This window comes from Leopardus geoffroyi, chromosome B4 (assembly GCF_018350155.1).
Source record: "Leopardus geoffroyi isolate Oge1 chromosome B4, O.geoffroyi_Oge1_pat1.0, whole genome shotgun sequence".
Classification (NCBI taxonomy): domain Eukaryota; kingdom Metazoa; phylum Chordata; class Mammalia; order Carnivora; family Felidae; genus Leopardus; species Leopardus geoffroyi.
In genome coordinates this window covers 93,617,920-93,630,115 of record NC_059341.1, presented here as the reverse complement: position 1 = coordinate 93,630,115, position 12,196 = coordinate 93,617,920, and the positions used below count along the sequence as shown (strand labels likewise).

The 12,196-nt window shown below is 37.4% G+C and overlaps 1 long non-coding RNA gene across 1 annotated transcript; it reads right to left on the bottom strand.

The window, feature by feature from the left end:
• Positions 1-2,288: 2,288 nt before the first annotated feature.
• Positions 2,289-10,559, bottom strand: LOC123591056. The gene is made up of 5 exons (XR_006709095.1): positions 10,410-10,559; positions 8,527-8,595; positions 7,573-7,902; positions 5,953-6,015; positions 2,289-3,830 (listed from the first exon to the last, which is right to left on the bottom strand). It is a non-coding gene; the product is annotated as an uncharacterized LOC123591056 (long non-coding RNA).
• Between the last annotated feature and the right edge of the window lie 1,637 nt (positions 10,560-12,196).

The window sequence follows — 12,196 nt, the reverse complement described above, 5'->3', positions numbered from 1 at the left end:
CATGGTGTGTTTTTTTTTTTTTTTTCTCGGTGTCATTTCCAATATGGACTCACAGAAGTTAGATGCTTAAAGCAAAAGAATAGGATTAATTTCCGTGGGCTCACACTGAGGTGGTCCTGGGTCAACCAAAATGTGATGAAGGCAAGTTTTGTTTTTGAAAACTCCACTCAACTGCATTAAAGAAGAATTTGGCTCTTAAAGGTATCACAGCAGTAAGAACAGTCAGAATTGGAAGATTCAAAAGATGATTTTCATGTATCAGTTAGAGCCAGGGCTCAACAGCTCTCATATCTACAGAAGAAAACTTAACCTTATGACTGAAGGTGATAAAGTAGAAATGAAATAATGAGCTCTATTAACAACAATACAAAAAGACTTTAGTATTTTTTGGACAATGCATTTTGGGACTACTCTGAAAAAGTAAAAAAGCAACATTGCAATGATCTCAAATATGTGAGAACAGTATAAATAAGTATTCCAAATAACGCACACCATCCTTCCTGACCCTGAGCCCTTATATCGAGAATACTTACAGTTTTTGGCTAAATTGTCAAGGTAATTGTCTCAGCTCTGTAGTTTACTTTTACCTTTTTAGAGCGATTTGAAAGCATCAAGGGAGGAAGACGTGGTACACTGGTATTTCCAGCTATACAAGTGCAGTATTAGTCACGATCATCCTCAGACCAACATGGATGGTTTGGGATATAGAAATATCCTGTTGATTCCAACTAACATAAACAGTTTCTCTCAAAATTCCTCATCTATGAAATGAACACTAGGTATTTTTATGCACCATGGAGGAAATGACCTGAGTACAAAGACCCAAGTAAGGTGCCGTGTCATGCAGAGGTTAGAGATAGACCAGTTGGGTCCAAGTCCAAGCCTCCTATCACCTGCCCATTCAAACTGTTTCAGCAAAAACTATTGGCAGAATTGAAATAACTTTTAAACCATTAAAATTAAAACCATTCACCTTTTCCATGTATGTATCAGTCAAAGAAAAAAAGGGGTGGGGCTTAGGTGAGAAAGGAGGTAGAAATAAGAGAGTTGGGGGAATGATGGTAAGAGGAATAGGAAAATTTAAATTTTTACTCCAAGTAATTTCTAACTTCAAGATTAAAATACCATGCATATGTAAGGAGATTTCATCAGCCTAACATCAATAAGATGAACACTCATTTTGATTCAGTTCTCCAGTTCAGGGCTGGGCTGGTGCCTGTGTGTATGGACTCTCTCTCCATTCCCTCTGCACCCCACAGTGTGCATCTACTGGTCAGAGTGATTTAGAGACATGTTCATTGGTCCATATACAAACCGAACTCAAAGACCTTGGCCTCATTGATTCTGGACTAGTTCATCCCTCGTTTTCTAGATTGGATTGCATTAGCCAGCCAATGTTTTTCTTAAACATCACCAGGAGAGAAAACATCACAATTTATTACTTCCAACCTATTTCAGTGTTGAATGGAGTGCTTAATCTAAATCAATAATGTAATTAATAAATGGATGTAGGTGAGCACTTTTGAGAACAAGGTTGAGAATTTCATTCTTAACAAAAAAATAAATTTTTCCTCCTAATCTCGTCCTGGCCTCAGGACTTATTGTTTTCCCAATAAGTTTATTTCTGGAAGTAGCTAAAGAGAGATTTCAAACCACAAAATCAGAGAATCTCAGAAGCCAGTGTGCTTTGTTTGCCCTATTTCTTAATGTCTTATGCCCTCTGGTGGTAAAACCTGGGGACTTGCTGTGTTTTCACTTGAATTCTTCTATATATATATATATATATATATATATATATATATACACACACAATATTTTTCTATGTATATTTTTTACCTTTTCATAAAGGAAAATGTTTTTAACATCTTTATTTTGAGAAAAAAGTATCCTTTTATTTTGAGAGGGTGTTAAGTTGTCCCTTTAAAACAAAACTTTGGGGGCACCTGGGTGGCTCAGATGTTTAAGCATCTGACTTTGGCTCACGTCATGATCTCACAGTTCATGAGTTTGAGGCCTGCATCTTCAGGCTCTGTGCTGACAGCTGGGAGGCTGACGCCTGCTTCCCATTCTGTGTCTGCCTCTCTACCCCTCCCCTGCTCTCACTCTGTCTCTCTGGCTCTCAAAAATAAATAAACATTAAAAAAAATAAAAAGATAAAAAAATAGAAACAAAATTTTGTAACCAGAGATGGTAGGGGGTTGGAATGGTTTTTCTTTTTAATATACATTTTTTCAATTTTTCCTTTGAAATAGTTTCAGATTAACAAAAAATTACAATTGTATAAAATATAGTATAAAAGTTCCATAACCTTTTATTCGGCTTCCCTAAATATTAACATTCTACTTAAATACAGCACAGTTTTCAAAATTAAGAAATCAATGCCATTCCGAAAGGCAAGAACTGCAACTTTACCAATGTCAATGTCTTGAAGTTGTCTGTGTGCTCCTTACCAGTGCTCCTACCTTCCTCCTCTTTGAGGAATATACTAACTTGATTATTTTATAATTTTCTGGCTATTTATTTTTGCTTTTACTACATATCCATATATTTCTAAGTAATAAGTAATTCAGATTTGTTTGTTCTTGGGTGTTATAAAAATGATATTATACTGTGCGTGGCCCTCAGAGACCTGTGGTTTTCATTTAACATTATACACCTACGATTCATCTCTCATAAAGTATGCAGCTGTATTTCCTTCACTTGTGCTCATATATAAACTCTATGGTGTGATTTGACAAAAGCTGACTTATCTATTTTCTCTTGATGGATATTTGGGTTGCTTTTGTCTGTTTTGTTTTATTGCAACTAAGAACAACGCAGGATCGTTCTTACATAGATCAACATCAGGAATGCAATATTTTGGGTAACCACTTAAATAGACCATAATGCCACGTTAAGATCTTCGGGGGGGGGGGTGGGAAGCTGATAGGTTAATAAATTATATTAATGTTTTTGTCAAAAGAAAAAGAAATTACTAGTGAAATTCCTTACACTGACTAGATAAGAGAAGGAAAACAAACAAAAAAGTTCATACCTCATTCTCCTCCTCTTTGTCTCCTGTGGCAGCTGTATCACTAATTATAGGGAACTGAGTGGGAGTCTGACAAGGACTGACTGATGGGTGATAGCACTGGACTGGACCAGCAAGCCACATAGATTTAAAAGAGAGTGAGTTTCACTGCATTTTACAGACTTCATATGGACAGAAAACTACACAAGATTTTTTGGCTATAAAATTCATAAACGCTCAGTTCTGGTCCACCTTCCAATTTGCTTCCATGGTGCAACCCGTGTGATCTTACAGAAATAAAAATGGTTAAATGTCATCTCCCTTCTTTAAATCTTTCACTGGGTTCCCTTGGGTCTCTGAATAAAGGCAGAACTTCACACGGCCCCTCCTTCAGTCTCCAGGTGCAGTTCCATGCCATGCTTTCCCACACTGACACTCTAGCCATAATGAATACCTGCAGTATTTCGTCCCCCTGCATCCCATCCAGACAGCATCTTCTCCAGGAGGCCTGTCCGAATCCCTGCTATATATACCCCTTGCGTGCCTTCTGGAGGGACTTGTTCTAACCTTCATTACATTCTATTTTATCCCTGAATTGTCATTAAACTCTTGAGGGTACAGACTAATGTTAGATTCTCGATCCTAGTGCCATGCTTTACATAGTAGGTACTTCATATGTTTGTTGACTGAGTGAATGAATAGATATTATTTTCTTACCTTTTTTGGCTTCTTGGCATACTCATCTCTCCTATAGGATATTTTTTTTCTTCCTGCAGGGGAAATGACTTTCCTATGTCCTCAGGATTGTCACCACCATGAGCTGTGGATGGTCATAAACTTTTCAAACTTTCAAGAGAAACCTCAAATAAGTGATCTGAGATGTTTTTTTAAGAAAATAATCACCTGACCTATTTTTTTCCACTTTCTTTTCTGTATGGGAATGATTTGTAGCTGTCATTGGGATGAATAATCCCTGGCCTTTATAAAATGCAAACCCAAAAATGTTCTTTGAAATCTGATCATGCCATTTCTAAAAGGCATCACTTTCTGTCAAAACCCTGGTCCAATCCTGGCGATTGATATTTTACAAGTATCAGATGTATTCTCTGAACTGTTTTTCTTTACCTTTGGCAGTGGTAAGAGCCAGTTTTTATTGAGTACCATCTATGTGTCAGAAATTCTTCTGAATACATGGCATATGGATTACTTTACGCAGCAGATTTAATTTTTTGCTATTTTACAGATGAAGAAGCTGAGGAATACAGAGACTAAGTATCTTGCCCAATAGTAATAAAAGGAATGGAACTTATATTTTCAGGGGAGCCAAATCCAGAGTTTATATTCTAAAATTGCAATAGACCACTTTCTTCATCAATAATTCACCCTACCATACCTCCTGGACTATGTAATATTGTTTGTATGCCATGGGCATGTGTATTGTTATCTTCCCAATAAGGTCCTAAGATCTTTCTTTAGAGGGAATGTCTTATCTCTTTAGCCTCCACAATATGTAGTATAGTGCTAGACACATTTCGTAAATACATGCTCAGTTGCTTTGCAAAATTTAAATTCTCCCCTAGTCTTAGGAAACTGTACATAGGGTTTTAATAAGTTAAAATAAAGTACCATATTTTAAAAATCTCTAGATTTGTTGATCTAAGAAATGAATTGATGATATTTTTTATAATGCAATAAGAACTCAAGAAGGGGAGGAGATCCTCATGACATCACCTATCTACTGTCTCTCTTTATCGGGCCTCTAGATGGATGTAATGGTGTTTTGATGATATTAATGAAACTGAGTGACTTTTGACTTATTTTCTTTGTATCAACTGATTAATAAGCATTAATTTAACTCATTATCTTTCATAGCTTCCTCTCCTGAGGGCAATGGCTGTTCTCTGAAGGAGTAGGAAGCTTGTTGTTATTGTATGAGGGTGTAACTGAATTCTTTTTCATTCCCAAGGTCACCCCCAACTAAGCGTGTATACTCTAACTCTTGTAATGATGTGCGTCTTTGTCACCTGGAATGCCACCCAATGCCTGAGAGATTAAAATGTTCCCCGATGCCACAGTGAATGGGGTTTGGGGAGGGCATTGTGGAACCAACCGTCAACTCCAAGGAAATAATAACTTTTCATTACCAAGACCCTCTTTCCTTCATGCAGAAAGACCCAGCAGGCTACCAGACTTGCCTGTACATGTCTGAATTTACTGAATGTATGTTTACAAAACATATCTGGTAAGTTACAATTCCATTAGTATTCTCTCAAACCAATGTAAAACTAAAGAGAGCAAAAGAATAAATAATCGTATATATTAAATTACTGCCTCAAAGCTTCCATAGTATAAGAATGTCTTGCCAGAACTTTTGCCATATTATTTTTTTATTAATAAGTACTTCTTGTTCTAATCATTTTGGATTACAAAAATACATGTTCATGGTCGAACTATTGGAAATCAGAAATGTATGTTTAAGTGTTTACGAATTCATAATCTCTTCACTCAAAGATACTCACTGTTAATATTTTGGCATATTTCCTTTCTCTAGATAGGTGGATAAATAGATTTGTAAGATAGAAACATAACTGACAAATATCTATAGATATAGATACAAATTTCCACTGACTCCTTTCCTTATTTCATGGACATTTTTCCTCAATGACCTTTTTAAAAAGGCTTCAAAATGTCTATTGATAACTATATAATGTTCTATTTAATCTGACATTGCTGGATACTTTGATGCTTTCACTGAATTGAACACCAGTTTGTGCTTCCAAATCTTGATAAGAGAGGAAAGTCAATGAGGAGCTACATAAACAGAGAGGGAGGTTTTCTAAAGGAACAAAGCAGCCTTCATCTGCCCAATAAAATCCTGGAACTAAAACATAAAGAAAAAGAAGTTCTTGTTTTGAAAGAGGCCCTAGAACTCAGATGCTTACCTGAGATTTATCAAAGCAATTCAAGTCCAGTGGAGCTCTGTTCATGTCTAAAATCTCTCACTGCTGTGCAAGGGTAGGAAAGTGACAAAAACACATCTTTATCAGATTTACAGCAACTTCATTTTCTTAAGCTAAGTGGCATATGTCACAAATACAACCTTACACACGGCTTTGGCTGCTCCTGGTGGTTACCAGCTGGTGGGAGGACATTAGGGAACAAAAATTGTAGACAAAATCAAGGGACGTTCTCTGAACCTTAGAATAGGCACAGCCATATTACCTCTACTTACGCAGACAATCTACCTTGTCTGTTACTGTGTGAAGTAAACACCTGCTTTGAGGTATATTTACCCAGAAAAAAACTGGTGACTCATTTGTCAGCTGAAAGATCACAGACTGAAAGGAATGAGATTAGTCCTAAAAGAAATTAGGCTGAGGGATGTAGCACAAAAAACAAAAAACTTCACTTCAGTATTGTGTACAATGAAGCATGCAAGGCTTTTATAGCTCAGAAGTGCAAATTAAAATATATACTATTTTATACCTGTTAAACTGAAAGGTTTAAAATGAATGTGGCCAAGGATGTGGAGCAATGGAAACTCTCACACGGTGCTGGAAAAGCACAGGGCAGTTATGTACTCTCTCATAAAGCTGAAAGTATATATGCCTTTAAATGGAGCTTAGGGAAAGCCAGAGAAAAATTAGGGTGTTTTTTGTCATTTTTAAAAACATACTGAGATACAGAAGGTGATGAAACTTCAGGGTTAAATGTCTTGCACCCTCACTAAGGCTCAGGAGAAAGAACATGGTGTGCTGGTGTGCAAGGACCAAGCAGTGGGAGCATCTTTCTCAGGCACAGGTAACATGGGGTGCATTGTCTATAGAGACTTTAAAAACAGAAAGGTAACCAACTAAAAGTCACTCTGCTTCCTTATTATCACCCTACGCTAACATTTCTAAACAATATTCCTCCCTGAATCAGTCTTTTGTTTGTCTAATTTCTTTACAATTATTGTGGTAATTGTATATTTTTGAACTACCTCATCCTTTCATTATCATTGTTTTCTATGGAAGTCAGTTCAGAGAACTTTCAGTGATTCAATCACTAATACTCATGGACTCAGCTACATAGTACCTCAGGGGATAACGGGATTGGAGGGAAATTTTCTAAAATGGTATATTATACCAAGCTGGTAGATAAAGGGAAGGCGTCAGTAGAATGGGAGAGATCAAAGAGAGAGGGTGATATATAATTCATCAAAGTCTGTAGGCTTTTGTAGTTGTGGTTCCCTTTGGTGACTCTGGGCCTGACCATGACTGTGCTTGAAGAATGGGACAATAACACATGTGAGGCAAACAGAGACATGTAAAGTGCTTGCACACAAAGGCTCGCTCCCTTTTGGCCCTTGGGGGGGACCCTGTAATCACTAATGGATGTTCTAGATGATGAGTGACACATGGACTAGCCACTTTTGTTACCCAGCTGACATTAGGCTGATTTCCAGACATGTAAGTCTATTCTAGACCATTCTGTCCCAGGCAAGCCTCCAGCTGGTCATGTGAGTGAATACAGCTATAATTAGCCACACTGGCCCACGCGAGCAGAAAGATCCAGCTTACCTTTAGAGTTGTGAGCAATGCTGTATGATTGTCGTCTTAAGCCACCAAGTTTTGAGGTGATTTGTGACACAGCAGTTATAAAGTCCTTGAGTAGATGAGTAAGGATGTTGTAGAAGGCAGAGGAAGAAGAGACAGATTGATCTTGGATATAAGATAATATGTATCTATCTATGTTCAAATCCCACCCCCCACCCAAACACAAACACTCCTTCTCCCGCTTCCCCTCAGGGTGAGGAAAAAGAATGTAGGCTCTGAGCTGCAACTGTCTAAATTTAAATCCTGGCTTTGTTCCTTGTTGGCTGGGTGGTGTTGGGCACACATCTTATTGACCTGTAAAATAGAGATGATGGTATTTACTTCACAAAGTTGTTGAAAAGATTAAGTGATGTATCATATTATCATGTGGATCACAATAAATGATCATAATAAATGTTTTAAATGTTAGCTAAGTAGGTACCTGAGTGAAGATATAGCATAAATTTGAGGTGAAATGATAGGAAAGGTTGAGAAAATATGTATCAGGTGACATCAAAATTTTTAGGAATACGGGATGTAAGATACCTTCAGAAGTAAAAGAACAGTAAGAATCTGAGGATAAAGAAAATGAATAGTGGTGAAAATTTTAAGAAGGTAATTATGGAAGAATTTCAAAAAATGGTTGAGTGTCAGCGATAGTCTAATTGGAGTTAAAAAGAACAAATGCATCGAAGACACACTCGGTACAGTTCTGATTTTCTACAACAGTGCTTGGTAGCTCAGGAGTAGAATTAGCGAGAACAAGTAATGGGATCGTTGGGTGGCAGATAAGCAAAGAAATGGGATCATGGGAGCTAATACTAGAGATAGTTGGCCATATAGCCTAAGTTGACCTGGAAGCAAGAGAGATCATAAAGGAACTGACTGAGAGAACAGAATGGGGTCAAAGGGCAAGGAGTAGGAGTCATATAGACCTACTTGAAAGCTGGAAGCTGCAGGGGTGTCTGGGTGGCACTGTGAGTGCAGGGCCTGACTCGGGGCTCAAACCTGTGAACCGCAAGATCATGACCTGAGCTGAAACCAAGAGTCAGACGCTTAACTGAGCCACCCAAGCACCCTAGAATCAATATATTTTAAAGCTAGAAAAGGTTTCAGAGAATACCTCATCCAATTTTCTCATTTTGCTGATGAGAAAATTGAAACCCAGAGACATTTAGTGACAGAACCGAGTGACTAGGATCCTGTCTGCCTTTGTCATTTGTTTGTTTGTTTGTTTGCTTGTTTGTTTTTTCCTGTGTCACATGTATGTCCAGAGAGGAAGTCAGGTTCCTCAGGACAAGGACTTCTTTGAATCTGTAGCATTTACATGTTGTAATTCTCAATAAATACTCTCCCCGGTAACAAGATGCTTTACCAAACTACATGAGACAGCAGGAAGAGGAATAAATTCTTGTGAACAGATTTTACAATTTAAAAAATCATTGTTTTTCAAACTCTTAGATGTATAAAATTTTCCAAACAAAAGGTATTTGAAAGGTTTTGTTTGTTATATAAGATATTCAGGTGTTTCCATATTTAAAAAAAAATTAATTTAAATCCAAGTTAGTTAGCATATAGTATAATAATGATTTCAGGAGTAGAACCCAGTGAATCATCAGTTACATATAACACCCAGTTCTCATCCCAAGTGCCCTCCTTAATGCCCATCATCCATTTAGCCCATCCCCCCACCTAATACCCCCCAGCAACCCTTAGTCTGTTCTCTGTATTTTAAGAATCTCTTATGGTTTGCCTTTCTCTCTGTTTTTATCTTATTTTTCCTTCCTTTTCCCTATATTCATCTCTTTTGTTTCTTAAATTCCTCATGAGTGAAATTATATATTTAATCTTTCTCTGACTGATATTTCACTTAGCATAATACATTCTAGTTCTTCCGTCTTTGTTATTGCAAGCAAAAGGAAGTTAATCAGCCTTAGTTTTGTTCCTTTAATTTACTGCTACCGTCTTTAGGATGTATGTGGACCAATTCAGTCCAGTGTAGGTTACAGATATTTGTTTGAATCCCAGCAGAGGAAACTTCTCCCATCCAACCCTTTTGCCAATTAACTGGAAGAAGCTTACCTTTGGGGTTACTGATTTTAATTTCATTGTGGAAAAAAGAGCATCAGAGTCAATTTAATAAACAAAAATCTTTATGCAATTCAACTTAATTTGATAGTATGGATTGGGGAAAAAAGTGGAAAAAACAAAAGTAAATATAAAACTTGGGAGCTAAACCAATATTGTTGCCAGAAATTACTAATTTCTTCAGTTTCGAATTTTAATTCCAAAAAAAAAAATCAATTTATTACCCGAGATTATTCCTTGCCTGTAATATGTGATTTGTCATTCATTACCTTGAACAACTTATTCTCTGAACCCATTTGAAAACTGAGTATGGAGCCTGCCATTTTCATTCCAAGTCTACCTGTGACCATGTTAAGCACGGTCACAACATAGTTTAATCAAAGCTCACTGTGAACACTATCACAATTTAATCAACACTCTACATGATCATTTCAAGATGGTAGCTCTGAAATTTCAGGACAAGCTTGTGAGCATCCTGAACTAGAAAAGCTCTTCTAGTAATTCTTCCCCTGAGCTTAGTTGGGGCATTCCAGACATGCAGCCATCCTTCCCACTCTCCACTTCACCTTCCTCCTTCCCCTTCCTCCCTTACAACAGAGAAATGACAACCGCCACCCACTTTCAGTCAGTTCTCCTAATTCCACCCACAGCAGTCCAAAACATAAAGAAAACACATGTATTTGTTTAAATACGTAACTTGCAGACAGCATTTTCACAGAAAAAAATATTCTCACCCTCTTGGTGCTAGTCCTCTGTGTATTTTTCTTCCAGACTTATTCTTCCCCAAATGACTACAGTTTTTGCTGGCATTTCTCTGAAAGTATATTCAAGCCCTCGTTAAGACTCAGAAGGGCTCCCTGAATTTGCAGGCAGCTTCCTGTGGGGCTGACGTTTTTCAGAATGCAAGCCTGGTGTGCAGAAGGTGGGCAAGGTGTTTGAAAAAACAGGAAGCACCTGTAAATGTGTGACTTTATTCCTGGAAGCAGAAGGCTCCCTCTGAAACGGTTGTAGATGCTTCCTGCTGTTTCACCTATGAGCACTTTTTCAAAGCCTTTAAGTACTTTAAAGACCAAGAATGGGCTTCCAAATGGCAAGATTATTTACAAAGTCTGGTGTATCCCTGGGCATGGTGGAAATCCATAGCTTTTTTTTTTTTTCCCACGCAGCTTTCTCCTTTTGCTGGGGATATTGATATGCATGTAAATTCAAGTAGGCTTTTAAAAATTATTGTTATTGTGGTAAAAACATAATATTATATCTGCCCTCTTAATACATTTTTAAATGTAGTGTATAGTATTGTTAATTATAGATTGGATGGAGAATAGTAGATCTCTAGAACTGTTTCATTTTGCGTGACTGAAACTTTAGGCCCATTTAACAGCAACTCCCAGTTTCCCCTCACCAGCCCCCCGGCAACCAGCATTCTACTTTCTGCTTCAATGAGTTTGACTGTTTTAGATAACTCATTTAAGTGGAATCATGAAATATTTGTCCTTCTGTGACTGGCTTATTTCACTTAGTATAATGTCTTCAATGTTCCTCCATATAGTAGCATATGACAAGATTTCTTTCTTTTTTATGGCTAATATTCCATTATGCATATATACTATGTTTTCTTTACCCATTTATCTGTCAATGAGCAGATAAATGTTCGTTGGGTTGTTTCCACCTCTTGGCTATTGTGAATAATGCTGCAATAAACATGGGAGCGCAAATATCTCTTCAAGATACTGATTTCAATTCCTTTAGTTCTGTACTCAGAAGTGGAATTGCTGGATCATTATGGTAGTTCTGTTTTAAATTTTACAAGGACCCTCCATGTTGTTTTCCCTAGCAACTGCACCATTTTGCATCCCACCAACAGTGCACAAGTGTTCCAATTCCTCCATATCCTCACCAACACTTGTTATTTTCTAGCGTGTTGTTGTCGTTTTGATAATTTTAGGCTGCTATAACAAAAATACCACAAACTAGGTGGCTCAAACAACAAACATTTATTTCTCACAGTTTTGGAGGCTTAGATGTCAAAGACAAAGACACTGGCAGATTTGTTGTCTGGTGAGAGTCCACATCTTGATTCATAGAAAGTTGTCTGGTCACTGTGTCCGCACAGGTCAGAGAAAGAGAGCTCTGGGCTCTTCATCTCCTAAGAGCACCAATCCTATCATGGGGGCTCTACTTCCATGACTTCATCCAAACCTAATTACTTCCCAGAACCCCTGACTTCAAATAGCATCACAACAAAGATTAGGCTTCAACATATGAATGGGGGGGTGGGGGGAGGGGAGCACACAAACATTTAATTACTAGCAGTGGCCATCTTAATAGCTGTGGTGATATTTTATTGTGGTTTGCATCTCCTTGATGATTAGTGATGTTGGGCATCTTTTCATATACTTGTTGGCCATTTATATTCTTTTTTTTTTTTTTTTTGAGAAGTTCAAGTACTTTGCTTAGTTTTTAATCAGGTTATTGGTGTTTTTGTTTTTGTTTTGCTATTCAGTTGTAGGAGTTCCTTATA